This window comes from Eurosta solidaginis, chromosome X, assembly GCF_040869045.1.
Source record: "Eurosta solidaginis isolate ZX-2024a chromosome X, ASM4086904v1, whole genome shotgun sequence".
Classification (NCBI taxonomy): Eukaryota; Metazoa; Arthropoda; class Insecta; order Diptera; family Tephritidae; genus Eurosta; species Eurosta solidaginis.
The window spans coordinates 50996678-51024355 of NC_090324.1; the positions used below are offsets into that span (position 1 = coordinate 50996678).

The 27678-nt window shown below is 36.8% G+C and overlaps 1 pseudogene; it reads right to left on the bottom strand.

Moving 5' to 3' along the window:
* Positions 1-16718: 16718 nt before the first annotated feature.
* On the bottom strand, positions 16719-25988 carry LOC137234919 (uncharacterized; annotated as a pseudogene).
* Between the last annotated feature and the right edge of the window lie 1690 nt (positions 25989-27678).

The window sequence follows — 27678 nt, forward strand, 5'->3', positions numbered from 1 at the left end:
TATTTAGAGTGGTATTGGAAGATATGTAGCTGTTTAGATGCAAGTTGAATGAACATACTTTATTACCGTTGGATTTTACTGTTGGAGTGGAGTTTGCTGATTTTCCTGTTGGTTTATATTACGGAGATTGCTCGTGTTACTCTGATTAGATGATCTTGTCTGACCTCCAAAATTGCGTTAGCATTACCATAATATCTTCGGTTTTGGTTACATCGATAATTATTATTTTGGTAGCTTCTTCGGAAGTTACTTCAATAATTACGTTGTGAGCGCGTCAGGCGTAAAACTGTATTTGAGGTACCCGTGACTTCAGTACAGCTATTCGTAAATTTTGAAATAGCCTCGTTCATAGATGTGAACGTTCCTGCTTGAATTATCAATTTAACTCTTTCGTTAGCCGAGTTCTTACATATAGCCTTTACAGCTGATTGTGTGGCATATTTGTTTGCCACATCAGGTGCAAGACCGTCAGATATGTAAGCACCCTCCAACGATTTTGTTAATTTTTCGATTTCGGCAGTGTACTGGTTAGCTGTTTTACTGCGCTGTTAGATGTTTAGGAGTTTTGCCATCAAAACTTCTACAGATTCACCTTTAATTGCTGAACTCAACTTTTGCTTTATTGCTAGTATTGAATTTTCAGTGCTCAAAAGGTTACTAGCTGTTCCCTTTAGGTAAGTTTTTATCATGGAGACTGCTATGGTCTCATGAGTATCCTTAATTTTTTCTAGGATATCTAATGCGTATAAGAAACCATTTAAGTTTTTAGGCTTACCATCAAACTCAGGCGGAACTGACGAAGCCGTTTTTAAAAATTCTACTGTGGTTTGTGCCATTTTGTCTTTTCTTGTTTGGTAGTTTGGTGTCTCTATTAAAATTTCTTTTTGTTCCAGTTTTTGTTCTTCTTTTTGTTCTACTTATGGTTCCTCTTCTAAATCGGAAGCTGACTCCAGCAGGAATGTGCTAAAGTCTGGGCCTTAGTTCTATAGGTGGACGCCTTTTCGAGATATCGTCATAAAGGTGGATCAGGGGTGACTCTAGAATGCGTTTTTACGATATGGGTATCAAACGAAAGGTGTTAATTATTATTTAAAATGCAGCGGGCCTTAGTTCTATAGATGGACGCCTTTTCGAGATAACGCCATAAAGATGGACCAGGGGTGACTCTATAATCTGTTTGTACGATATGGGTATCAAATTAAATGTATTAATGAGGGTTTTAAAAGGGAGTGGCCCTTATGTGTATATGTGAAGGCGTTTTCGAGATATCCACCAACATGTGGACCAGGGTGTCTCAGAACATCATCTGTCAGATACTGCTAATTTATTTATATACGTAATACCACGAACAGTATTCCTGCCAAGATTCCAAGGGCTTTTGATTTCGCCCTGCAGAACTTTTTCATTTTCTTCTACTTAATATGGTAGGTGTAACACATATTTTACAAAGATTTTTCTAAAGTTATATTTTGCGTCAATAAACCAATCCAATTACCATGTTTTATCCCTATTTTCGTATTTGGTATAGAATTATGGCATTTTTTCATTTTTCGTAATTTTCGATATCAAAAAAGTGGGCGTGGTCATAGTCGGATTTTGGCCATTTTTTATACCGAGATAAAGTGAGTTCAGGTAAGTACGTGAACAAAGTTTAGTAAAGATATATCGATTTTTGCTCAAGTTATCGTGTTAGGGGCGAGCGGAAGGACAGACGGCCGACTGTGTATAAAAACTGGGCGTGGCTTCAACCGATTTCACCCATTTTAACAGGAAACAACTATCGCTATAGAATCTATGCCCCTACCAAATTTCACAAGGATTGGTAAATTTTTGTCGACTTATGGCATTAAAAGTATTGTAGACAAATTAAATTAAAAAGGTCGGAGCCACGCCCATTTTGAAATTTTCTTTTATTTTTTTATTTTGTTGCACCATATCGGGAATAAATTGGCCTGAGTGCGATGGGGATATTGATGAGAGTATATCCCATTTTAATAATGTACTATACGGAATATTTAAAAAATGCATACCTACGTCCGAAACCACTGCTATATCATCATCGGCTTGGAGCACTAAAGGATTGAAATGCCTAAAAAATCAGAAGACGCGTTCATTCAAAACCTACAAACTTTCTGGATCAATGACTGACTATGCCGCCTACTCAATTTTACGTGACATATTTAACACATTGAACAGAATTTGTTATAGGAACAATATCAGTAGGATTAAAAGCCAAATTTGTGTCAATCCTAAGTCGTTTTACAGCTATGTTAATTCAAAAAGGAAGATAAAAGGGTTTCCTTCTACAATGAAGCTAAATGATCAGATTTTCAACAATAGCTTCGAAATTGCTAACATGTTTGCGGATTTCTTCGAATCTACTTATTCAAACACCTACGATTTCCCGCCATCGAATTATCCTTTCAGATTTTCTCCTCTGGATTCCCAGGCAGTCCCATATATATGTACTGATGAGGTTTTAACTCATCTGGAAAATCTAAAAATTTCTTACTCTATTGGTCCGGATCAAATTCCTTCCGGTAGTGCTGAAATCTTGTGCTCGATACTTATATCGACCTCTAGCCTGTTTGTTTAATACGTCCCTGAAGCAAGGGGTATTCCCCAAGAAGTGGAAAGAATCATTCAATATACCACTGCATAAAAATGGAAGCAGAACGTGTGTTATAAATTATAGAGCTATAGCCAAACTCAGCACTATTCCTAAGCTATTTGAATTGATTATCACAAAACAGATTGCTTTTAGAGTATCTTCATTAATTGGTAAATCAACGGTGTCCAGCTTGCTCGAGTTTACAACCTTTGTATCTCTGTTGGATCACCCTAATAGCATTTATAGCAAATATTAAAAACACTTATTAAGTAGCTGCTAACTACTCTCAATTTATACTAAACGCACTCTTTGTAAATATGTTCATACACCCACACACACATCTAACATTAAGCATTAACTATTTCACTAATTCTCAATCTCACTTATGCTTTTGGATGTACCTACATAATTTGTTTTCCAATAAATCATTGCAAATCATCATCTTAACGTGAACGGGTCGTTTTTGCATTTTATGCGGCAGTTACCAACGAACGTACGTAGAAAAAACGTGTCAGCTGACACGACCTATCTTATGAGTGTGCAATGTAAACGAAAACTCACCGACGTGCAACGCCCGTACGTACGTAGCCCGGAACGTAGAAATCAAAACAATTTTGATTTTGTCCGTAAGAACGTGTCAGCTGATCGCTTTCTCACTAGACAGAGTTGCCTAGTAAACTTTTGTGCGCTAATTTTTGACCGTTTGCAATTTTATGCAAAACCGCCTAATTAAAGTTTGAAAAATTGTGGAAATAATTCGAAATAATTATGTAAAAGTGCTGATTATAAATATTTAATCTATTTATTCTTATTTAATATGTATTCCGGCCTTTTACAATATCAAAAATTAAATTGGAAAAAGTTGATGTTTCCATAAGCATACATGCAAAATGGTCAATGGCAACAGTGCTTATCTGTAAACAATACACACACAAATATGTTATGTACATGTACACAGACGTACACATTGATTCCTACGGGCTTGAGAGTTCGGTCAAACATGCTTCGTACGACAAACGTCCTTACGTACGGCACACGTCGGTGGGTAACTTCCGCATTAGTCGCTGTATTCGTATATTAGCTGGCAAGTATATATATACTCACTGGTCAACAGTCGCACACCCCCACTACCTAAGTTTCATGTAACCCAGGAAAATCCTCCTTGGTTCAACATTTTGGCGCCCAAACGTGGAGCTTGTGTGCAACTTCATAGTCCAGATTGGTAGTTATCAACCGTCGAACATCACAACAACAACCGCCGATCCCACACTCAGCAGTTCATCGGCCGTAATTGTGCTGTACATTTCCCGTGGACAATCGGCAGCGCTATATACAAATAATCATCTGTACACGTAAACCGTTTGCCGCTATCAACTGCCCTTTGGAAATCGTATGTATGCATAAAATTTTTATTTTTTGTCACAGCCACCTTTTTGCATTATTTGAGTTTGCATTCATATTCGCTGTTGCGGTTCATTGCAAATAATTTTTTGTTGATTGCTGCTGCGTATACACCCACGTCTAAGCTGACGTTGCTCTGCTCGTTTCGTCATTTTCGCTTGTCCTGCCTACGCCATCACTTGACTAGCAGCATTTTTCTTCGCAACCAACATTAGCACAACCCAGCAGACAACTGAACAATCATTCAGGTCGTATACCACGTCGCAAGTCAAAATGTCCCTAGAAGAATATAAACGCAAGCGCTCCAATATTAAACGAAATATTTCACGTATAAAATTTATTGTAGAGGCAATTAAGATACGCATGAAAAGCCGGCGCACGCCGAACTCCAATGTCGACTAGGGATTTTGGAGTCCTACTTCAAACAAGCACTTTCCGTGCAAGCAGATATAGAAGATTTAGACCCTTCCGATAACGGTCGAGCCGACTTAGAAGACAGCTACGTGGGGATGATGGTAATACCACAGTAAATTATACTGATACGGGTACACCTGCACCTGTCGTTACGTCGTCGCATCTCCCAAGGTTGTCGCTGCCTACCTTCAGTGGAGACTACGCTGAGAATAAGAACTTTATAACGTCTTTCACTCAAATTATCTCACGTGAGTCTAGAATATCAAATATAGAGCGTTTTAACTACCTTTTATCCTGCTTGAAAGGCTCAGCCCTAGAAACAGTGAAAGCTTTTCAAGTAACTAGTGAGAATTATCCCAAGGCATTAAACAGACTCAGAGAACCATTCGACAATCCGACTTTGATATTTTTAGAAGGAATCGCCTCACTTTTTACGCTGCAGCTAGAAGACAAGTCGAACGCTCAGCAGTTGAAAAGCCTCGTAGACAAAGCATCCGCTATCTACAGCTCGCTGGAATCACTGGGTACAAGCTCCAAGATTGCGCAAGCCATGTTGATTTATATAGTTATGGGCAAATGTGACCAGCAGACTCGCAATAAATGGAACGAGTCCCTCGACTACAAATCCCTCCCGACTTGGTCCAAATACTCGCAGGTCTTAGAACGCCACAGCCAGTTTTTGCATTCATCTGATTCGTCAGTCAAACGCAAGTCAGAATGTGGCAAGCATAATCGTGGGACGAATAGCAACCAGCAATCATCGTTTGCTGTATCCAGTTCCAATTGTGTTCTCTGTGCCAGCTCCAAACATAGACTCACTGGTTGCCCTACATTCAAGGAGATGAATTCAAATCAGCGCTTCGATACAATGAAAACGCATGACTTATGTATCAACTGCCTTGGAAATGGGCATAGAGTAGCTCAATGTCCATCGAAAAGTCGCTGTCGAATATGCAAAAAAGGCCATCACACGATGTTACATCATGTCAATTCATCGCAAGCCACGTCATCGACACAGCAACCAACACCCATCACGCATACTTCGCAGTCTGCTGCACCAACTTGGCAATCAACAAACGCTACTTTTAAACCTCGATCTTATGCCGAACCGCATTCTTCGCAAGCTGCAACACATTCACATATGGGAACGTCGAAAAGCGGGCAAGTAATACTATCAACGGCAATGGTTCTAGTCAAGCACGCAACAGGTGAGTACATACTCGGCAGGGCTTTGCTTGATTCGTGTTCGCAAGTGAATTTCATCGCGGACGACTTCGCCCAAAAACTTCGTCTTGGTCGTGAAAAACACCACGTTGGAATACGTAGCATCGGTAACTCACTTACAGACCTGAAGGCACGCACAACTACAACCATCAAGTTACGGACATCGGACCTTAATTTGTCCCTACAATTCGGCATTACAACGCACATCGCCTACCATCCGGATGCTGAAATCGGTACTTCGAAATGGAACCTTCCACGCAACACAACTTTGGCAGACGAAGAATTCTTCAAACCACGCCGCATTGATCTCCTGCTTGGGGCAGAAGCATTTTTCGAAGCGCTTGCAGTTGGCCAAATCCGGTTAGGAGCTAATTTACCAACATTACAAAAAACGTTGTTCGGATGGATCGTGTCTGGCCGATATCAGCAAGAGCGTCAAGCGAATACATCTACTTGTTTGATGTCATGCGAAGACTCCATCGACGACCAATTACAGCAGCTTTGGAAACTCGAAGCTGTCAACGCACCACACAAGCAAATTCAACCGGAGCACAGCATTTGCGAATACCACTTTTTAACCAACACTTGTCACGATGCCACTGGACGCATAACCGTAAGTCTGCCTTTCAAAGATAGTCCTACTTGTCTGGGGAACTCTTTCGAAACAGCGCGTCGTCGATTCATGTCGGTCGAGAGACGGCTATTAAAATCGCCTGAGATTCGATCGCAATACATATAATTTATGGCCGAATAGGAAACTCTCGGCCACATGTCCATTGTTACAAACCCGATTCTAGATGAATCTCATTTTTTCATACCACATCATTGTTTCTTTAAGCGCGGCAGCGAATCAACAAAACTTCGTAAAAATCATTAAATGATTTACTACTAGTTGGACCAACAATTCAAACAGAGCTGTGCATACTTTTGCTACGTTTTTGCTTGTTTCGATACGCCATAACCGCAGACGTCACAAAGATGTATAGGCAAGTACTTTTGAATAATAATGATCGTAAATAACATTATATTCTTTGGCGAGCTTCGCCAGATGTAGAACTCCGTACGTATAAGCTAAATACCGTCACATATCGATCAGCTTCAGCGCCATACCTTGCAGTGCGCAGCCTACACTATTTGGCAGACAAATACATGCACGAGTTCCCAGTTGGTGCTCATGTGGTAAAGTCGTCTTTCTATGTGGACGATATGTTGTGTGGAGCTGACGACGTTGACGCCTTGAACACAGTAAAAACTGAAGTAATTTCTGTACTCAAGCGAGGCAACTTTCCTTTATCTAAATGGCACTCCAACCACCCAGACTTCAGAGAATGCCACACTTCATGGGAGATCAACTTTACAGAAGACTTCGTCACCAGCGCACTTGGTGTAACATGGGATCAACACAGTGATATGTTTTTATTCGCTTTCTTACCAAAGCAAGCCAAACTGCGGTTACAAAACGTACGATCCTTTCGACTGCATCGTCACTCTTCGACCCACTCGGATTGCTGTCACCACTTCTGATCACATCCAAAATCATATTGCAAGAATTGTGGCTTTTAAAGCTCGATTGGGACGAGTCCGTTCCACAAAACCTGCAGCAAGCTTGGAACAAATGTCTGCTATCAATCGGTTTGCTAACAACGCTTGCGGTGCCTCGTTATTGCCTGCAGCCGAACACATTCAATCTTCAACTCCACGGCTTTTGCGACGCATCAATTCGAGCATATGGTTGCGCATTGTTTTTGCGCACGGAAGATGCCGATGGGAATATTGCTGTTCACTTACTTACATCAAAGTCACGTGTGGCTCCAGCCAAAAAACAATCGCTTCCGAAACTCGAGCTCTGCGGTGCGCATATTCTCGGTCAACTGTACAATAAGGTAAAAAACATTTTTTCAAAGAAACCAATTTTCGCATTCTTTTGGACTGATTCGCAACTAGTGCTTCATTGGCTGCAACAACACTCGGTGACATTGTCAACGTTTGTAGGCAACAGAGTCTCTGACATACAGGAGTTAACAGCGAAGGGCCATTGGCGATTCGTGCCAACTCAACAAAATACCGCAGACTTGGTATCTCGCGGCTGCACTGTCGATGACTTGAAAACATCGAACTGGTTTTCAGGTCCACGGTTCATATTTCATATTTCATATCTTTATTAAGTCAAATGGTAACAACCTTACTGACTAGATTACAGGTTAACTTAGTACTATTTTAACAATTTTAAAGTAAGATTTACTGAGATAAGTAATAGGACTCAATGCGTGCCTTAAACAGAGACCTTGGCATGGCAAAGTCCAGGTCAAGGCTTCTGGATAGGCGATTAAATTCTACAAGACCTCTTATAAGAGGTGCGAAACTGAAGTAATTCGAACGCAGCACTTCAACGCGGAATGTACTGTGAAAGCGGAGAGCTCTGTTAGGGACATTGAAATTCAACTGCCCAAGTAGTTCTGAGCAGTCAATGGTTCCTGCGTGAAGACGTGGCGAAATGGCCTGCTAAGGGAGAAAAATTCGACGTAGATATTAACATAGTCAACGCTGAAAAGCGAAAAAGCTTGTTTGCTGCCATTGTAGAAACAAATGACATCCTAAAAACCATCGAGGAAGTTAGCTCATATATTCGCTGTCTTCGACTCGTTGCTTGGATGTTTAGGTTCAGTGACATATGCAGAAAAAGGTCCAGACAAACGACTTCTTCGCCAACACATCAAGAGCTGCGGCATGCATTACATTCTATCGTTTGGATGATTCAACAGCAGCACTTCGCCGACGACATCCGTTTGATCAGAAAAAATCTGCCATTGAAAGGTACCTTAAAATATTTAATACGATTTTTAGACAATTCAAGCGCCTTTGAACTTATTAAGGTTGGTGGCCGATTGGACAGCGCAGATCTACCGAACGATCAAAAGCATCCAATCTTACTACCCAGCAACTCGCAATTTGTAACCAAATACGTTCGCTACTTACATATGCAAAATTATCATGCAGGCCCCAAAGCATTGGTAGCCTTAATTCGACTCCAATTCTGGATAGTCAACGCTAGAGACGGCGCTCGCCGCATTGTTCGCTCGTGTGTTCATTGTGTCCGCTACAGACCAAAGCTGTTGCAACAGATTATGGGACCGCTGCCACCTGCACGTCTCACACCTTCTCGTCCATTTGAACGCTGTGGGGTTGACTTCTGTGGACCTATCAACAAATACTTGCGGATTCGAGGAAAGCCACCCAACAAGTCATATCTGGCCGTATTCGTGTGCTTGGTCACCAAAGCAGTTCATATTGAGGTAGTATCGGACCTGTCAACGAAGGCATTTTTAAATGCACTTAAACGTATGGGTAGTCGTCGAAAAATGTCATGCGATATATTTTGCGATAACGCTACGAATTTCGTCGGAGCAGCCAATCACTTAAGGGAGCTTAAGCAATTTCAGTTTAATCCTGATATACAAAAAGAAATTTTCAAATTTTGTTCATCAGACTTCATTAATTTTCATTTCATTCCTCCCAGGTCACCTCATTTTGGAGGGCTCTGGGAAGCAGCCGTAAAAAGCCAAAGGGTTTGCTTAATCGCACGTTAGCAAACACCAAATTAACATTTGAAGAGCTGAGTACTTGCATATTACAGCCGATCAATTGGAAAGCCAGAGAGGAACTATTGCGTTACACGGTTGGAGGTGTTGGCATTGGTAGAGTGCATTAAACATTTTCACAAATACCTCTACGGCCAGCGATTCCGCGTCAGGACAGATCACGCAGCGTTGAAATTTCTTCTGAAGTTCCGTAATCCAGAAGGACAATTGTGACGGTGAATCGAGCGACTACAAAGCTATGACTTTTCCATTGAGCATCGGAAAGGTAGTACCCATGGGAATGCAGATGCAATGTCACGAAGATCATGTAGTTTAGAATGCAAGCACTGTTAAAAGGCTGAGGCTAAAAAGACATTATAGATGTCCGGCTAATGACTGTAACATGTACGGATGAATGGAACAAGAAACAACTAAGGAAGTGTAAGCTAGAAAATACAGATTTGTCACATGTTATGCAAGGGCTCGAAAGACCAAGCAGAGAGGTGATGTCAGCAGAGTGTCCCATTGCGGAGTCATATAGTTTAGAATTGATATCCGGTTCCTTCCTTTCATCGAGTATGGGAGGATGGTCAAAGAAAAAAGAAACTGATAGTTGTTCCCAGAAAGAGGATTCCTGACGTGCTCAGCGAGCTGCATAATGGACCAAGCGGAGGTCATCTTGGAATCACGAAGACGCTCGAGAAGATTAAACAGAGATTCTATTGGGTTGGTTGCCGTCAGTCGGTCCCTGAGTGGATTGCGAACTGCGAGGTTTGCAGCAGAGCGAAAGGGCCTAAAACCCGAAGTCATGGCCAGATGAAGCAATATAACTCAGGTGCGCCATTTGAAAGGATCGCTATGAATGTCGCCGGTCCATTTCCTACTAGCAACGGCGGAAACAAATACGTACTGGTAGTTATGGATTATTTCAGTAAATGGCCAGAGGTATACCCAATCCCAAATCAAGAAGCGGAAACAGTAGAAGAAGTGTTTATAAACAATTGGGTTGCAAGGTATGGTGCACCAATGGAATTACATTCTGACCAAGGGCATTCGAAAAACACGGACAACTGCATTGCATCCTCAATCCGATGGTATGGTAGAACGATTCAATAGAACATTGGAGGAGCACTTAAGGAAAGTAGTAGACAAGTACCATAAAGAGTGGGATACCCGCATACCATTATTCTTGATGGCTTACCGATCAGCAGTGCATAAGACAACGGGCCAAATCCCTGCAAAAGTAATTTTTGGCAATAAGCGTAGACTACCAGCTGATTTGAAGTTTGGGATAGATGCCAATGAGGAGAGAAATGTCAAGAAATCCACTGGAGATTTGGAAGAGAAATACATGTTCTTATAAGGCTACGAACAAAGGTTATGAGTGACAAAATGAAAGCCAGATACGATAAAGCAATTAATTCGGAAGGTTTTCAGGAAAGAAATTTGGTACTGCTATACAACACACAACGAAAAAAGGTTTTTCCCCGAAATTGCAGTGTAACTGGGAAGGCCCATACAAAGTTGTAAACCGGATCAACGATGTAGTGTACCGCATACAAACCATTGGCAAACCACGAAACAAAATGAAAGTGGTTCGTTTGGAAAAGCTGGCAACATTTAGACTGGAAAATTTGTCTTAGGTGGAGGGCAGTGTGACGAATATTACCATCTCTAAGGTTATTAAATAAAGGCACAACAACATTTAAGCAAGCTACATCAACATATTAATCATCATGTACATACCTACATGCAAGCAGCAGAGAGATACTCACAAACGCATGTCATCGTCAGCTACTACTTCGCTCACATATACACACGCATATGGTTACACACTACAAATACACGCGCATATGTCTGATAACCAGGTGGAGGATTCTAGAAGAAGAAACGTCTAGACATTTGGGCAGAGAGTATAAAAGCAGCATAAGCTGCGTAGTCCGTAATGAGTTTGATTTAAGCACGCTATTGGTTGCGAAGTATACGTGTTATTGTGAAGTACTTTTAAAGCAGTCTAATAAACACGATTTTGCATTATTGAATATTGGAGTTATTTATTCAACAATTTAGCGATACGAACTTTAGTAGAAGGTGTAAAGTAAGCGGAATTTCAGTAAATTCGATACAATATCTATAAAACTGCAATCACTACGCCTTTTGGCATGTTTGAATTTGTACGAATGCCTTTCGGGCTTAGGAACTCCCCGCAAACTTTTCAGCGGGATATTAATTAAGTAGTTAATGGTTTAGACTTTGTTTTTACATACATTGATGATCTCTTAGTGGCAAGCGAAAATGAGGAACAACATTTCAAAGATCTTCGCGTACTATTGATGATCTCTTATTGGCAAGCGAAAATCAGGAACAACATTTAAAAAATCTTCGCGTACTATTCGAGCGCTTCACAGAGTACGATATAAATATAAAACCAAGTAAATGTACCTTTGGAATTACAAATGTTGACTTATTAGGACATAATATTTCTGAAACACGAATTAGGCCCTCGGAAGAAAAAGTTTTAGCTATTCGGAATTTTGATCGTCCAAAATCTATTAAGCAAGTACAAAAATTTTATGGTATGGTTAATTATTACCATCGATATATACCAAAATTAGCAGAGTTTACGTCAGTTATCTATGATTTAATTAATAGGACAAATAAGAGGCGAGACAAGAGCTTAATTTGGGACGATACATCTAATATAGCCTTCGAATGCATTAAAGAAATGTTTGCATCTGCGATATTGTTAAATCATTTTAACAAAGATGCAAAATTTTCTTTAAATGTAGATGCATCCAATACGGCAATAGGTGGTGTAATACATCAAGCGTTTAATAATAAATCAGAACCACTTGCATGCTTTTTAAAGAAATTGTCTCCATCCGAAATTAAATATAGTACATTTGATATGGAACTATTAGCTATTTAACTGAATATTAAACATTTCCGTTACCTTCTAGAAGGAAGTCAATTTACAGTTTTCACAGATCACAAGCCTCTAGTATTTGCTTAAAATTCAGGAAAAGAACGCAGTCCCAGACAAACTAGACATATGGAATTCATTGCATAATTTACGAATGATATTAGGTATATTAAAGGACAGGAAAGTGTTGTAGCTGACACATTATCTCGTGCGTTTTAAGTAGAAGCGATTAATAATTGAGATATTAATTTCAAAATTTTCAGAGTGAACAACAACAAGACAATGAATTAGGCAAACTTACCTTAGAGCAAATATTTCTAAATTTGAAACTAATAAAAATTCCTGGTCTTAACTTTAATATATGGTGTGAAGTGTCAAGAGAAAAGCCTAGGCCTTTCATTCCAAATAATTTAAGAAAAAAATGTTTGATATGTTGCATGGGATTTCACATCCTGGTAGAAGAGCTACACGTCGTTTGATAGTTAAGAAATATTTTTGGCCCAAAATGAATAGAGACATCAATATTTGGTCCAAAGAATGTATAGGTTGTCAAAAATCGAAAGTACATCGTCATACAAAATCTCCAGTTATTAAAATTCCAATTCCAAAAACTAGATTTGAACACATTCATTTAGATATTGTTGGACCCTTGCCTGTTTCGAAGGGATATCATTACATATTAACTATAGTTGATAGATTTACACGTTGGCCAGTGGCATTCGCGCTAAGAGATATTTCTACAGTTACGGTTGTAAATAAATTGTTTAAGGAATATATTTCACGGTTTTTGGGTTCCACTGGAAATAACAATGGATCAGGGCTCCCAGTTTACTTCAAATTTATTCTCAGAATTAACGAAACTTCTTGGAAGTCATCAAATAATGACTACTTCCTGTCATCCCCAAACTAAAGGAATGGTAGAACGCTTCCATAGGCATCTTAAATCTTCAATGATGGCTAGGAATGGGTCCAGGGATTGGTATGAAGAGTTATCAATAGTGTTTATGGGTTTGCGATCGACTTTTAAGGAAGATATTTCGGCAACACCAGTTGAAATGGTTTATGGCCTAAATTTAAGACTACCTGGTTAATTGTTTGTTTCAACTACAGAGAATGTAATTTCAGCAGATGTCTTAAGTAGTTTGCGTGAACATTTTTAAACTTTTAAATCAAATTTAGAACATCATACTTTGTATTGTAACACTTTAAATATTTCTTTGAAAATAATATTATAGAATTTTTAATTTTCAATCTTGATAAATGAATTTTCAAAAATTTTTATTCTGCTGTAAATTTTCGATTAAATAAAAACATACTTTTGGGCGTGTTGCCTTAAATATATAAAATTGTTTCAACCACTAAAATTATTATATCAAAGAAAAATATAAAAATAATATTGCTTTGAATTATATGGATACTGATTCAGTCATATATGATATTCACACTGATGACTTTTATAATGATATTCGTGATGATATTTCAAAATTTTTCGATACTTCCTCATATCCAATAGAAAATATTTTTAATTTTCCACAGTTGAATAAGAAGGTTCTAGGTAAGAAGAAGGATGAATATAATGGTAAGTTAAAAAAAGAATTTATAGGTTTAAGAGCGAAAATGTATTCACTTAGAATTGATAATTATATAAATGAAACTAAAAAAAATTAAGGGAACAAAAAGTGTGTAACTTCTACATTGAGTTTAAGTGATTTTAGAAAATGCCTGTTGGAAAATAAATTGCACAATGCATCGATGTAAACATTTAGATCTAAATTACATACGGTTTATACTCAAAATATCTATAAAGTAGCCTCAAGCAATATGGATGATAAGCGAATTGTACGAGAAAATTATATTACGGGGACTCATTTAACCGTATAAATGCCTTATATGGTGTGTAAACGTACAAATTTATCTAGTACGTAAACGAACTGTCTAATTTTTGTATGAAAAATCATTTACACAATTTGTATAAATTTACGCGCACATTTTACCGTGTAAACGGGATAAACTCAAAGGAATGCAACCTTCCAGACATAACAGCTGATAAAAACTATTTACGTTTGCTAAAAAGTAAAATCAAGCAATGGAAGAGGTAAAATAAACAATACTTTTGTAATTTTTGCACTTTTATATATAATATACTGTATTTCAGAACACAAAACAAAAATCCAAACGAAGAAGAGTCAATCCATCACACCGATGGACAGAATAAGAAAATATGGATTTAATTGAAGCAGTTACTGACGCAACTAGAGGCCGGCCGAAGTCTTTTGAGGTATGTATACAATTGTTTAGAGTGTGTGTTACGTGGCTGACTGTTTTTGGTGGCGAGGAGCGGCGGCAAGCAGGTATGCTTGCGGGCCCAGGCTAGCTCGTCGTCTTGGGCGGGGTATTGCACCACCGACCTCACCCGCAAACACATGAACAAAATTGGGGTTCATACCTGCATGATGAAAAAAAGGGAAGGAAAAGCTGAAAAGGATATAAATAAACATGAGGGGCTAAGTTAAATGGAGGAAAAAGATGGAGGCCTGTCCTGTCAGGTGGAGTCTACCCTCCCTCTGCAGTGCAACTTGCACCGCACCTTGGGCACTGTGCTTACTCCTATCTACTTACAGTGCCCCCAAACCTGACACTAGTCTGTCCTCTGTCAATCGGTCATTTTCCCTAAACACTCACCTTCACCTTACCTTGCCACACACAAGCGCAGCACCAACAGCAAATATTGTCAACCTAACCCTGCATAATGAATATATTCAAATTTCATCCAAAAATAATTCTTATAATTTATTTACAAAGTTCTTGGTTTACAAATTAGCAAATACCACCCTACTACTAGTTCAATGATTTATAAAAAAAAGAGAAATTTAAACTCAGATTTTAATACAAAATACTGTGACAATGATTTAAAAAGGCTTAGCTACTAGGATCACTTCCAAAGTTTCTATTTACTCAAAAATAAAATTTAAAAAAAAATGCTTAAATTTAATGCTAAACTTTATTGCTAATTAAAATTGCAAATTCAATTCAATAGATTCTGAATTCAATTCAATACAAAATACTTACGACTAATAGACCAAGCGTCTGAACTCAAATAGAATAAAATTAAAACTTTTAGGGCAACCCTAATGCAATATTATTACTAGGAGCTAATTCTAAATCCTAAAATTGCAAATTCAAATAAAATGAAACAAAGTAAGAGGGCGAACAAAAAAACATTCAAGTACCCTAATCCCTGATCTACCGCAACCGCTCAAGTAAACTTAAGATCAATTATGTACACAGCAAAAGTAGGTCATCAAAGGAAAGGAATTTATGTGTATATGAAAACAAATGGTATGTATGTAAGTGCAAATGTACGTTTGTGACGTTTTTCATGCATGCACATATGTTCGTTGCAATCTGTTTTTATTTTTCTGATTTGCTAATTCCTGTTCTATTTTTGCAAGAGCAGAAATCTGTGCTAGCACATGTACATACAACCAAACAGGTGTATTTTGATAAATTTTAATGTTTCACTCAAAACACTCACCAAGTTACTCTTCTCATCCAACGGCTCCGCTGCAGTTGAGTAGCTGAAACACAAAAATTCAAACATACATATGTACATATGACCACGTTCGAACACGGATCCAGATCGATCGCTTACGATCTTGGATAATGAGCGTATATGAGGTAGTAATAAATGTGTAGCGTGATGACAATGTCAAAAAAACCAAACGTGTGTAAAAGTCAAAGAAAAAAATTATCAAGATAAGAAAAAAGGATTTAATGTGGGCTTGTATGCAAGCCCGTAGTGTTAAATGCTGGAAGGATAAGGGTAAGTTTGCCGGAAGCGTTCTGGCAAATATTTGTAAGTGTAATATGTGCCGATGCAATCAAAAAAAAAGGAATATTCAAAGTTCCATAATTTCGAGTTAGTCGCGGTCTAACCGAAAAGGAACAAAAAGCATGTACGGAAGTGGAACTATAGGCAGAGCACAACGATAAAGATCGGTGTACTTTGAATATAGTAACTATCCACAAAAGGAATGCAAAAATCAAAACTAAAAGAATCCAAATGAATGTCAAAAATAGCGAAAAAAAATGGAAATGAAACATTAATCAAAGAAACTTCAAAAAGATTGAAATAAAAAAATAAAAATAAAACAAAGTGAAATATTAGTAATATTACACCGTAGCACAAATTACTTAGCAAAATTTTTGTGCTAATAACCACGAGCCTTTGTTTTTGTCCAACCCTTTTTCCTTCCAGAAATTCTACATCAAAAAAAGGAAATACCTATGTGAGTAAACCTACTTATAAAAAAAAGATATAATGCCAAAAAAAATACAAAAAAGGCCAATTTGGTTCGAAACAATAGAAAAATTCTGACATTAAGGTTTAACGATTATTTCTGCTGCTGCCGTTGTGGTGTGTTGTTGTTGTTGGTGATCTCCGCCAATCCCGCTTTTAGGCTGCTCTTCCTGTTGGCAGTGTTGTTTTCGCTAAATCCTCACTTGTGTATAATATGTGCATATTTTAATAACCTTGCCCTATTCTTGGTGATTTGGTTGCTGGCCTCTAGTGGCTTGACGAGCTGGTAACAATTAATTCTGTGGAACTGGCCGGTGGATGTGTGGCTGGTATTGTTGTATTTGTGGCGATATCTGCTGATACAATATGTGGCTGCTGTTGGTGTTGCGTCACCGATGCCAAAATAAAAGAATGATGTGTGGTGGCTGGTGAAAATTGTAATTGCCAATAGAAAATAAGTGGTCGTGCTTGTAATTGGCGTTGCGCCGCCGATGAAAAAAAGTATATATGTGGTCTATATTAAAGTGGTGTAATTACTGTTGTTGGCGTTGCGCCGCCAATACCAAAATGATGCTGTATTTTTTTCTTTTGTTGGGCGGGATGTCGCCAATTTCAAAAAGACGATGTGTTTGTTGTTGGGCGTTTTGTCGTCGGCTAAGAGGCCAAAAGGGTAGTGTTGTTTAATTGTTGTTGTGGTGACAATATATTGCCGATACCAAAAAGGTGCTGTCGTGGTTGTTGTTGTGGTGTGTGCCACTAAAATAAAAATATAGTGTAGTGCGTGTGGGTACTTGCCGGGCCGTATGTAGCCAATTCAACCGGTGATGTGGTTGCTGTTGTATACGTGGTTGTAGACGTGGAGTGCCGTCGGGAGTTTGATGCCGCTAATTTGCCTTTTTAAGCCATAAAACGAAACTTTAAATTCTCTCAGCGGCTTCTTTCAAGCAGGGAGTGCCCTGTTACGATACAAAAAAAAACGTTAGTCTTGCAGCATTTCTAGCATTAAATTTATTTTATTTTTATTTTCTTTTTTTTTTGTTGTCTGCGTGATTAAATACTCACCGACATACATATATCTGTATGAAGGCGTGCATACATGCATGCAAGTTTGCTCTTGGCTTGCTTGGAAAATTGGCTATATAGAAGCCAGCTTCCCAGTGGGCATGCCAGGTTGTAGGAAGGCAAAAAAAATCCAAGGGCAGTGAAAACCATCAGACTTACCTGGTTTTAGCGGTGGCGATAGCCTTTGTGGTCTAATTTGTTTCTGCTGCAACGGTCAGGATCGGGGCTAGCTGGCAAACCAGATTTGCCTGGTTCTAGCCGTCGCGAGACACTTTTCACCGCGCACTACCCAATTAAAAAAAGGTACTTCGCTACAAAATTTAGTAAACAGGCTTTTTCGGTTTGAGGCGCGCACTAAAAACTTATTGAAAAATTTTTTTTTTATTTTTTTTTTTTTTTTTTTTTTTGTTAACCACTTTCCACTTACACTCACTGGCACTGATGAAATAATACTTTGGCCCGTTGGCTCATTTTGCCCCTTCTTATAGCTACCGCCGTGGTAAGGAACGTTACCCAGAAACGGAAAATTTTTTCCATTACATGTCAAACTTTCTTTTCGGCTTTCCCGTATTTTCCATCTATACAATCATGCACTCATACATTCATACGCTCACCGCTCCACACAACGAACACCTACACAGATACATTTGGTTCGTGCCTTGACCGCTCACACTGATGCACTCACAAGCTCATAGCCTTGCACAAATACCCATCCACATACATAATACCGAACAGAACAAATACATAGTTACATATCATTCGTCAAGGCTGCTAGGTTGTTAGCAACATGGTGAAATTTTACTTATTATAACAACATGATGCCAAGCGCAACATATTATTTCCATTGCAACATTGTGTTCACTATAGGTACAATGTTGTCAATTTTAATATTATTAGGGGGACTCATGTAACCGTATAAATGCCTTATAAAGTGTGTAAACGTATAAATTTACCTAGTTTACGCACGAGCTGTCAAATTTTGTATGAAAAATCATTTACACAATTTGTATAAATTTACGCGCACATTTCATTGTGTAAACGCGGTAAACTCAAAGGAATGCAACCTTGCAGACATTACAGACGGCATTTTCATCAAAAATCTCCAACATCAGCAAGTAAAGGCGTTTTAGTTTTGATTTTTCACTTAATCTTGGTATTTTTTAATTTGTATAACAATCAAAAAAATTTTTTTGGAAATAATACAGCTAAAAACAATCAAGTTTATCAAGAGTATTACTAGGTGCGTTCATATAACCGCATGTGTAAATGGATATAATTTTACACCTTATAAGTTTATATGCTATCATGAGTCCCCCTAATATGTTAATATTATTTTAATGGCAACATTGCGGCTAAGGCACGGACCTGGACACAAAACACATAAACACATAGACGCATATACACTCTGCCACACTCATTTAAGCCAGTATGGAGCATTAATTGCTGATAACTAAAAGTAATTCTGTTTAAAGTCTAACATATGCGGTAGTCGACTTAATCTGCCCCATATTGCTGCCACCAGCTCGACTAACTTTCAATTTAGCTGGAATATTTACCAGCCTTGGCCAGGAGCAATGTGTCGCATATTTTTTGCATATTTATATGTGATTTTTTATTGCATTTTTTTATTTCAACTTGCACTGACCCAGCGTTGCTGTTCATTTTTCAAATAAATATCGCCGTTCAGGCTGGGTCAGTCTGTTGTATACATATGTACATGTGCATAATTGTGGCCGTATGTATGTACTTTGGTTTTGTGATTCTTTGACTAGGAATCTATGATCTACCTACGTTGGAAAAATTATGTAAATACTTATATTCAAATATTTTGTTATTTCAGAAGCCGACAGCCGAACGCTTCTACACAAGAATAAAATCAATGGCAAGTAGTCTAGGACAAATAGAATGGATGTAATTAAAATTCAAAATGACATACCCCAAGGCATCGTACATGTCTGCTTTCGATTGGAAGAAGAAGACGGGGTCTGGTTTCTTGGCCAGTGACGAGTCCAGTGTGACAGCATACAAACAAAAAATATGCCCAAATTTCGATTTGCTTTTTGATATATTTGGGCAGCGCAAGCCCCCGCTTATTTTCGACAGTCAAATTGATATGCATATGACAATCGACCATTCCTACTCAATTTCCTATGTCAGAGACACAGAACCAGAACAGGACTCCGTCTTTCAGCCTCTCGCCAGAAGCCAAACTAGTACTCCTGAGGCTCTATGTCTTCAAAGCAGTGCTGATTTAACGCAGCACAAGCAGAAGAGAACGTGTAATGCAAAACCGGTCAATGCACAACATATCACCTTTGAGCATAAATTGCCACAAACCAGAACGTTATCACCGATTCAACAACGAAAAAACAAACGAACAAAATGCCTACTATTAACACCTTTAACGACTTTCTTCTTATTCTAGAAAGAAAACTGGAGTTAGAACTTCAAAAACTAGAGCTTGAGAGGGAAAGGGAAAAAATAAAGTACAACTAAAAGAAGTTGAATTAAAAAATCAAATTGAATTAAGAAAGATGGAACTTGAAATACAAAAAGAAGAGAAATTACAAAATGAAAAATTAAAATTAGAAAGTCAGGAAATATGGAAGAAATATGAAATTGATTGTAAGCTTAAGTAGTTTCATTTTTGTATTTTAAGCAATCAGACGGACACACTGCTTATTGTCATAGTGAAGCCCACGGAGACAAAGTTTAGCTATGATACTATGATAGCATAGTTGGGAACACTGCATTAGATTTAAATTTCCACTACCACTAAATTTTTTATTGGTAAAAAATTTAATGCTAGTAGAGAACGCTTCACTAAAATTATAATGGTAGTGGAAAATTTTAATTAAATCAAAAAATTTAGTTATAGTAGAAATTAAAACCTAAGCATATTGCTCAACTATGAATTAAAGTCCTTTTCTGGCAGCTAGATCCACGACTATTAATTTACCTGTTTTGTTGAACAAAAAATAAGTGAGTAAAATGATTTTGTTTGTTTTTTTAAGGTAATATAAATGTTTACTTAATTTTATTTAATCAGATATTAATGGCAACAAATCTGCCTACATCAGCACTTTTTAAAGAAACTAAAAATTTCAGTGCAATCGTATTTTTGTTTAATGAAATTTAACATTTTCATTTCTTTAATTAAAAATTTTTAATTACAAAATAAAAGCGAATTCAAATGTAATGAATTATAAAAATGAATAAATATGAATAATTACAAAATGGATTGTAGAGTTTTCCAAACATATAACAAAGATTAATGTGTGTGTGTGTGTGTGATTTTGTAGAGAGGGAGGGGAATAGAAATAAAAATTAGAACAGGAATAGGAATAAGGATAGGATAAGAAACAGGGGCAGTAGAAAAGACGGAGAGAAAAATTGGTGGGAAAATGAAAATTGGGGAGATGAAGAGGAAGAAGAACGAGAGAGTAAGTGGAAGGAATAAAATGGGAAGGGAGAAGGAGAGGGGTTGGTATGGTTATAGGAGAGAGGGATAAGGATAGAAATGTGTAGTTCTGTTAATAAAGCATACAAGTAGAATAGCACGCCATTTTGCTTCACCCTCGCTGCTAGACCAATTTCGTCTTTCAGGCCCCTCTTCATCCTCGCCACCAATATCACCCTCAGTTATGTCAGTTATGCCAATGTTATCGTCTTTTTGCTGTATGATAATGTTGTGTAGAATTGCAAATACTAATATCCATCTACAAGCAAATTTAAAACCGACTCATAATTTCGTATGGTAACTCTGAGCTCTTTTAAACTGTTAAAGCGCTCCTTCAATACACCATAACAATTCTCAATTCTTATTCGATATTGGCTAAATTGGCGGTTAAATGCATTTCGCTGATGAGAAGTCATTTCTATAGAAGTGGATCTGAAGGGGGTTATAACAGTAGGTACTTGTTAATTATTAAGCACTGTCGCCTGCCAGCCATTGTGCACCTTTAAACAAGCTTGAAGCTTAGGTCACTAAACTAAAATTGTTGTGTATGCTGGCATCGTGGACGCTTCCAGGGAAGCCGAGCAACAAATGACGGATTCGTAGCTTATAGTCGCACACAGCCTGCGCTTTCAACGAATACAAAGTCTTCTTAGAAAAGTAAGCTTCCGGATCGTCAAGCGGTTTCTCGGCTAACTTTATTTCAGTGCCAACAATATAGCCAATACAGTGGGGCAGCTCGTGAAAAGTTTCAGCTACTAAACTTTGACGCTCAGCACTGTCTGGCCAGTAAACACATTTCTGTCTCAGCTTTAAAATGGCTTGAAATATTCTATTCGCCATATTCTGTATAAAGATTTGTTATTAATTATTATTTTCCAAAAAAAAAAACTCTAAGTTCTACCTGTATTGCTCCGCAATCGCTAACACCAAACAAATTTGCAGTTTTGCTTATCGGTGCACCCTCCCCACTTGATCCCAGGCGATATAAAACAATTAAAAGTTGCGTTTCTAACGAGAACTGCTTGCAAGAGCGTGGACGGTTGAATATTTCGTCGTCCTTGATCAACTCATACATCACTTGGAACGTTGAGCGGCTAACTCGGGCAATTGTTCGAAACCTTCTTTCATCTAAGTCAGGCCATACGTCTTACAAACACTGGTGAGATTTAGGGACGGAATGGTGAACAAAGTCACACCCATACCTTATCTCAGTGAATGCAACCATAGCAATAGTGAAATCCTCCCAAATTTCGTCCTCTTCCCTTTTTTTATTCTCTGCAATGGAAATGGTTATTAGACCAGCCATCTGGCCAAAAGCAAAAATATATTACCGTCATTTTCATCAGAAATCGCCAACAACAGCAAGTCATTTACAGCAATATCTTTGTAAAGACGTTTTAGTTTTAATTTTTTAATTAATAAAAGTAATGACAATTTTTTTTGACAGTAATACAGCTGATTGACAATTCAGTTTATAAAGAATATTACTAGGTGCGTCCATATAACAATGTGTGTAAACGGAAATAATTTTGCACCTTATAAATTTATATGGTTAAATGTGTTCCCCTATTGATACTTATGATTATGGTGATTTCAAAACTTTATAGTAGTACTTTACTGTAATACATTAAAGAAAAAAAATAAACAATTTATATTTTATATAATTAATTTTTATTAAATAAAAATTTTATATATAATTGACCACATATTACTGTGTTGTATTTTTCTTTCTGCTCATAATTGTAATGTATTGGTGGCTTCAGATAAAGAATTAGTTCAACCGGTGGCTGTAAATTTCCAAAACTATCAAAATATTCTTTATAATTTTTGTTGTAATAGTATGCTACCCAATGAGTATCCGGACCATCAGCATCGTCTAAATTAAGAATTCCACATTCTTGAGATTTCGGTTTATTTGGTTAAGAGTTTAACATAAAAATTCCTCTGAAATGTTTAAGATGTTTGCAATATTTCATTAAATTTATGTCTGTTACCGGTCTTTTGGGTAAGTTTTTTATTAGGTTTTTGGATAGGGTCGTAAAAAAACCATACCCCCGTCTATACGGCTTGAGGAATTAACCTTTCCCCATAGCGATTGATTCCATATATCTATTATGACGGCTAGCCTCAGCCAATTGCTCCTTTCCATTCCTGATACCATTAAATACTTTTGCTATAGCTGATCCACCAGATGCTATAACACCAAGTGTAACTAACGCTGTTCAAATTGGAAGTAGTGGTAAAATTCCAAAAAATTTTGGGACTCGAAATATTCTCGGTATATTAGTTTTTTTTATTTTTAAAGCTAGACTCTATAGCATTCTTAGAAATGTTATAATCCTCATTAAATGACTGCGGCTTCTTTTTGTTAAGTATGTTGATAATACCTTTTTTAACTGCCATCAAAAAAATGTTTCTAGATAACACTTAACGGGTTTCATCTTTTTCCGTTTTTTACATTTAGATGTATTTCTTTTCTTATTTTTAAACCCCATTCCCAATTTTAGTTTCGCTTTCATTGCATTTGTAACGAATCAGGCGTTTGCTCGTCCTTTGAAATCAATATCCTTAGATGTTGCACGTTGCCAGGCTTTCTTAGGTAAAACTTTATCAACTTGGAGTCTGTTATTCATATCTTTCGATTGAGAATATCATGTTTCCCACAGGCTTCATCGAAAGGATTTATACCCTTATCGCCTCTTTCTAACCTTATCGGAGTTTCGTTCCGGACTACAAAATTGATATCCAGGTAAATGAAGTCCAATAGGTAAAGAATTAATCAAACTTACAAAACCCTGTCCAACCTTTTTATGTATTAGTCCCATCAGGTTTCTTAATAATACTGAGAGTGAGTGTTATAATTAAATGTGACTTTATTATAAAAGCGATGGTTTATATAGCTATAAATATAGTAAGCAAAATTAAAGTTGTTAAACAACATCTCCAACTTAAGGTTAATAATGCTGAAAATTATACAAATGTTAAAAATGTTACTACTCATAGTCCCCTTTTACCAAATTCCATACGAGCGCTGATTGTGGGACCGTCAAATTGTGGAAAAACTAACTTTATTCTCAATTTAATTGAAAACCCATACGGGCTTAATTTGCGAAATATATACATTTATTCACCACGGCCGCGGTGATGTGATGGAAGCCTGCTCCGCCTACCACACCGATGATCCTGGGTTCACGCCCCGCGCAAGGCAACATCAAAATTTTAGAAAAAAGTTTTTCAATTAGAAGAAAATTTTTCTAAGCGGGGTCGCCCCTCGGCTGTGTTTATTTATTTATTTACTTATTACGACTCTATTGAGTCTAGATCAAAACACATTTCTACAGAGTAGGCCTAAACTAATTACAAGTAACTTAAGCCTATAGGAACTCGAGGGATTATAACTGCAGAGAGAGAGAAAAAATGCCGGACAATCCAGACTGTGCATTTGACAAATTGTCAATAAGTTGATAAATAATCAAGATTTTTATCAACTTGATAAATTTTGTTATTCTGTGCGAAAGTTGACAACTCTAAAAAGCTCTTATGCGTATGCTTTTCCCCACACAGTGGTGAACTAAGCATTGTAAACACAAAACAGCTATTTAGCGCGAACAATTGTTAAATGGAGTCTGCAGAAACGTAAGTATTTTATTATTTTTCATTATATTTTAGTTATATTGTATTTCTTTTATAGAAAATCAAAGTGCGATCGTGCTACGCGCGAACAGTTGGAGCACTACGTGTTTTTTTATAGTGCTAACCCTGAAATGGGGTCAGGAAAAAATAACCCCAGGTCACCGCTCTCTATGGGCTCAACTGGCAGAGGAGCTAAACGCCTTAAGAGGACCAACACGTTCTGAAGAAAAATGGAAGGAAATAAGTTGTAGTACAAAATTAGTGGTACCATTTTTTAAGATGGTTCAATGCTTAATATAGATCAAGAATTTTCGATGTTTGTATCAAGAGACGCGTCTTGACCGTAGAATCAATAATACGAGAGCGGAAATTAAAAAATATATTTGTGTGAAGAGATATTTACAAGCATACATAAAAAGTATGGCTAATTTTAATTCGTTCAAAAGGTATTATCGAAAAACCGAAAAAAGACCCGCGGGTACCTCCGAAACCGTGGATAGAATCCATATTATTTTTGCGCATAACACCTTTCTGCGTTGGCGGCCTTCGGCCGCGCTTATAAATAATAGTGATAGTCTAGTTGCGGGGTTGACTGCTAATACGCGTCAAAAATTATCGAGAGAAGTGTCAAAAGACGCGTATTAATCTCGAGAACAATAATCCGAAGGCGGAAAAGAAAAATTTTATCTCTGTCCGGAGATATTTACAGTTGAATTTGGCGATTTTCATGTGGTTGTTATTGTGTTGTACCCACAAAAAAAATTAAAAATAGTGATAGTCAACTGTAAATATCTCCGGACAGAGGTAAAATTTTTCTTTTCCGCCTTCGGATTATTGTTCTCGAGATTAATACGCGTCTTTTGACACTTCTCTCGATATTTTTGGACGCGTATTAGCAGTCGACCCCTCAACTAGACTTTTACCAAAGTATGGATTACACCCCGGTTTTAGACCGACCTTTTCTAATTTTTGGATTTTTTGGCAATAACTTATATGTATAATATATATGTATAATATTTTCAATTTCCACTTTCGGATTATTGATACTGGAGTCAAGGCGCGTCTTTTGGTACCAACATCATTTTTGATCAATAATAAGCATTGAACCGTCTTGTAAAATGTAACCAAATTAGTTAATGGCTTTGCGTATAATTTTTTTACATACAGACGCTTGGAGTATGGAAGAGCCAGTTACGTACACGTGCACGACGTATAAAAATGAGCCAAAGGGTTACTGGTGGTGGTCCACAATGCAAATCACTTAATGAGTTCGAAGATCGCGCTTTGGCTACTTTTGGCTTATTAGCGGTTGATGGTGCCGGTTCAGGAAGTAGTGGACTGAACTCGCCACCACAAGAACTACCAGCAAGAACATCGTCCATATTCTAGAGTCCGTCATCAGCTGAGAGTGATACACAATCTCCAAGCCGTATCCTTGCGATGAGTCCTTCGAATTCGCCAACGGTTTTGCCGCAGCAAAACCATGCATCAGACTTATTTGTAGCAATGTGGAGCCCATCATCGCCGGAGACTAATGCTGAATCAGCAAGTTTCGAACCATCGATGCCTGGTATGACACCTCTTGAGCCAGAGACTGAAGTAAGTAATTCATTTATATTAGGGTGGGGCAAAAATATGGTTTTCCTTTTCTTGGATTGGTTTATACATACATATATTTTCTCGAAATTGAACGCTCGACAATATTTGTTGTAGAGCGTTATACTTTCTGCAATTTTTGAGTAGAAATTTGTTGAATGATCTATCAGTAGTAAGATATCGACGTGCCATACGAAAACTAACACTCAAAATTCTGTACGAAAACTAACATTTTCGACTTGTGACTGACGAAGCAAACTTATAAGTACTCTAATGAGCAATATAAGCAAACGGAATAGTTTTGAAGAACGACGGGAAAGAAGAGAAGAGGAACAGCGGCAGGAGCATCGTGAAACGATTCAAGCTATCACAACTTTAACGAGCTGCTTGACTGAACTAGTCAAAGTTTTAAAACCAAATTAAACTTAAGAATAGAGAAGTTTTACGGACTATTAATTTTCTTTAATTATAATTGAACCAAAGACTGAATTCCTTATAAAAATATGCTAGTTAGTATAATAATAGTCCGTAAAACTTCTCTATACACATGCTAAAGTCAGGGACTGCTAATAATATTTTATTTTATTATACAAATTGCTAGTAATAACTAGTTATTTATCGTTTATTTTATTTTAATTGGAAAACAAATTTCAATTGGAAAATAAAAGTTATGCATATATAACAAATACCCATATTTTAGTGCCTTTACAGTATTGTTTTACCAAGGACTTTTATTTTCCAATCAAAATTAAAAAATTGAAATCATGAAAAAATAGTGTGGTAAAATAATGTAAAGTAAAATTAAATGAAATGAAATAAACAAGAAAAACTGTAATATGAAATAAAATAATAAAAATTGTAATCAAATAAGATAGTATAATGAAAAATTAAATAAAATAATAAAAATTGTAATCAAATAAGATATAATAATGAAAAATTAAATAAAATAAGAAAAATTGTAATCAAATAAGATAGTATAATAAAAAATGAAATAAAATAATAAAAATTGTAATCAAATAAGATAGTATAATGAAAAATTAAATAAAATAATAAAAATTGTAATCAAATAAGATATAATAATGAAAAATTAAATAAAATAAGAAAAATTGTAATCAAATAAGATAGTATAATAAAAAATGAAATAAAATAATAAAAATTGTAATCAAATAAGATAGTATAATCAAAAATGAAAAAAAATAATAAAAATTGTAATCAAATAAGATAGTATAATGAAAAATGAAATAAAATAATAAAAATTGTAATCAAATAAGATAGAATAATGAAAAATGAAATAAAATAATAAAAATTGTAATCAAATAAAATAATATAATGAAAAATGAAATAAAATAAGAAAAATTGTAAAAAATAAGATAAAATAACTGAGAATTATAACAAAATAAATTTAATATTTTAAAATAAATTAAATAATATATAAAAAACTCAAATACCATAAAATAAAATGAATTAAACGAAATA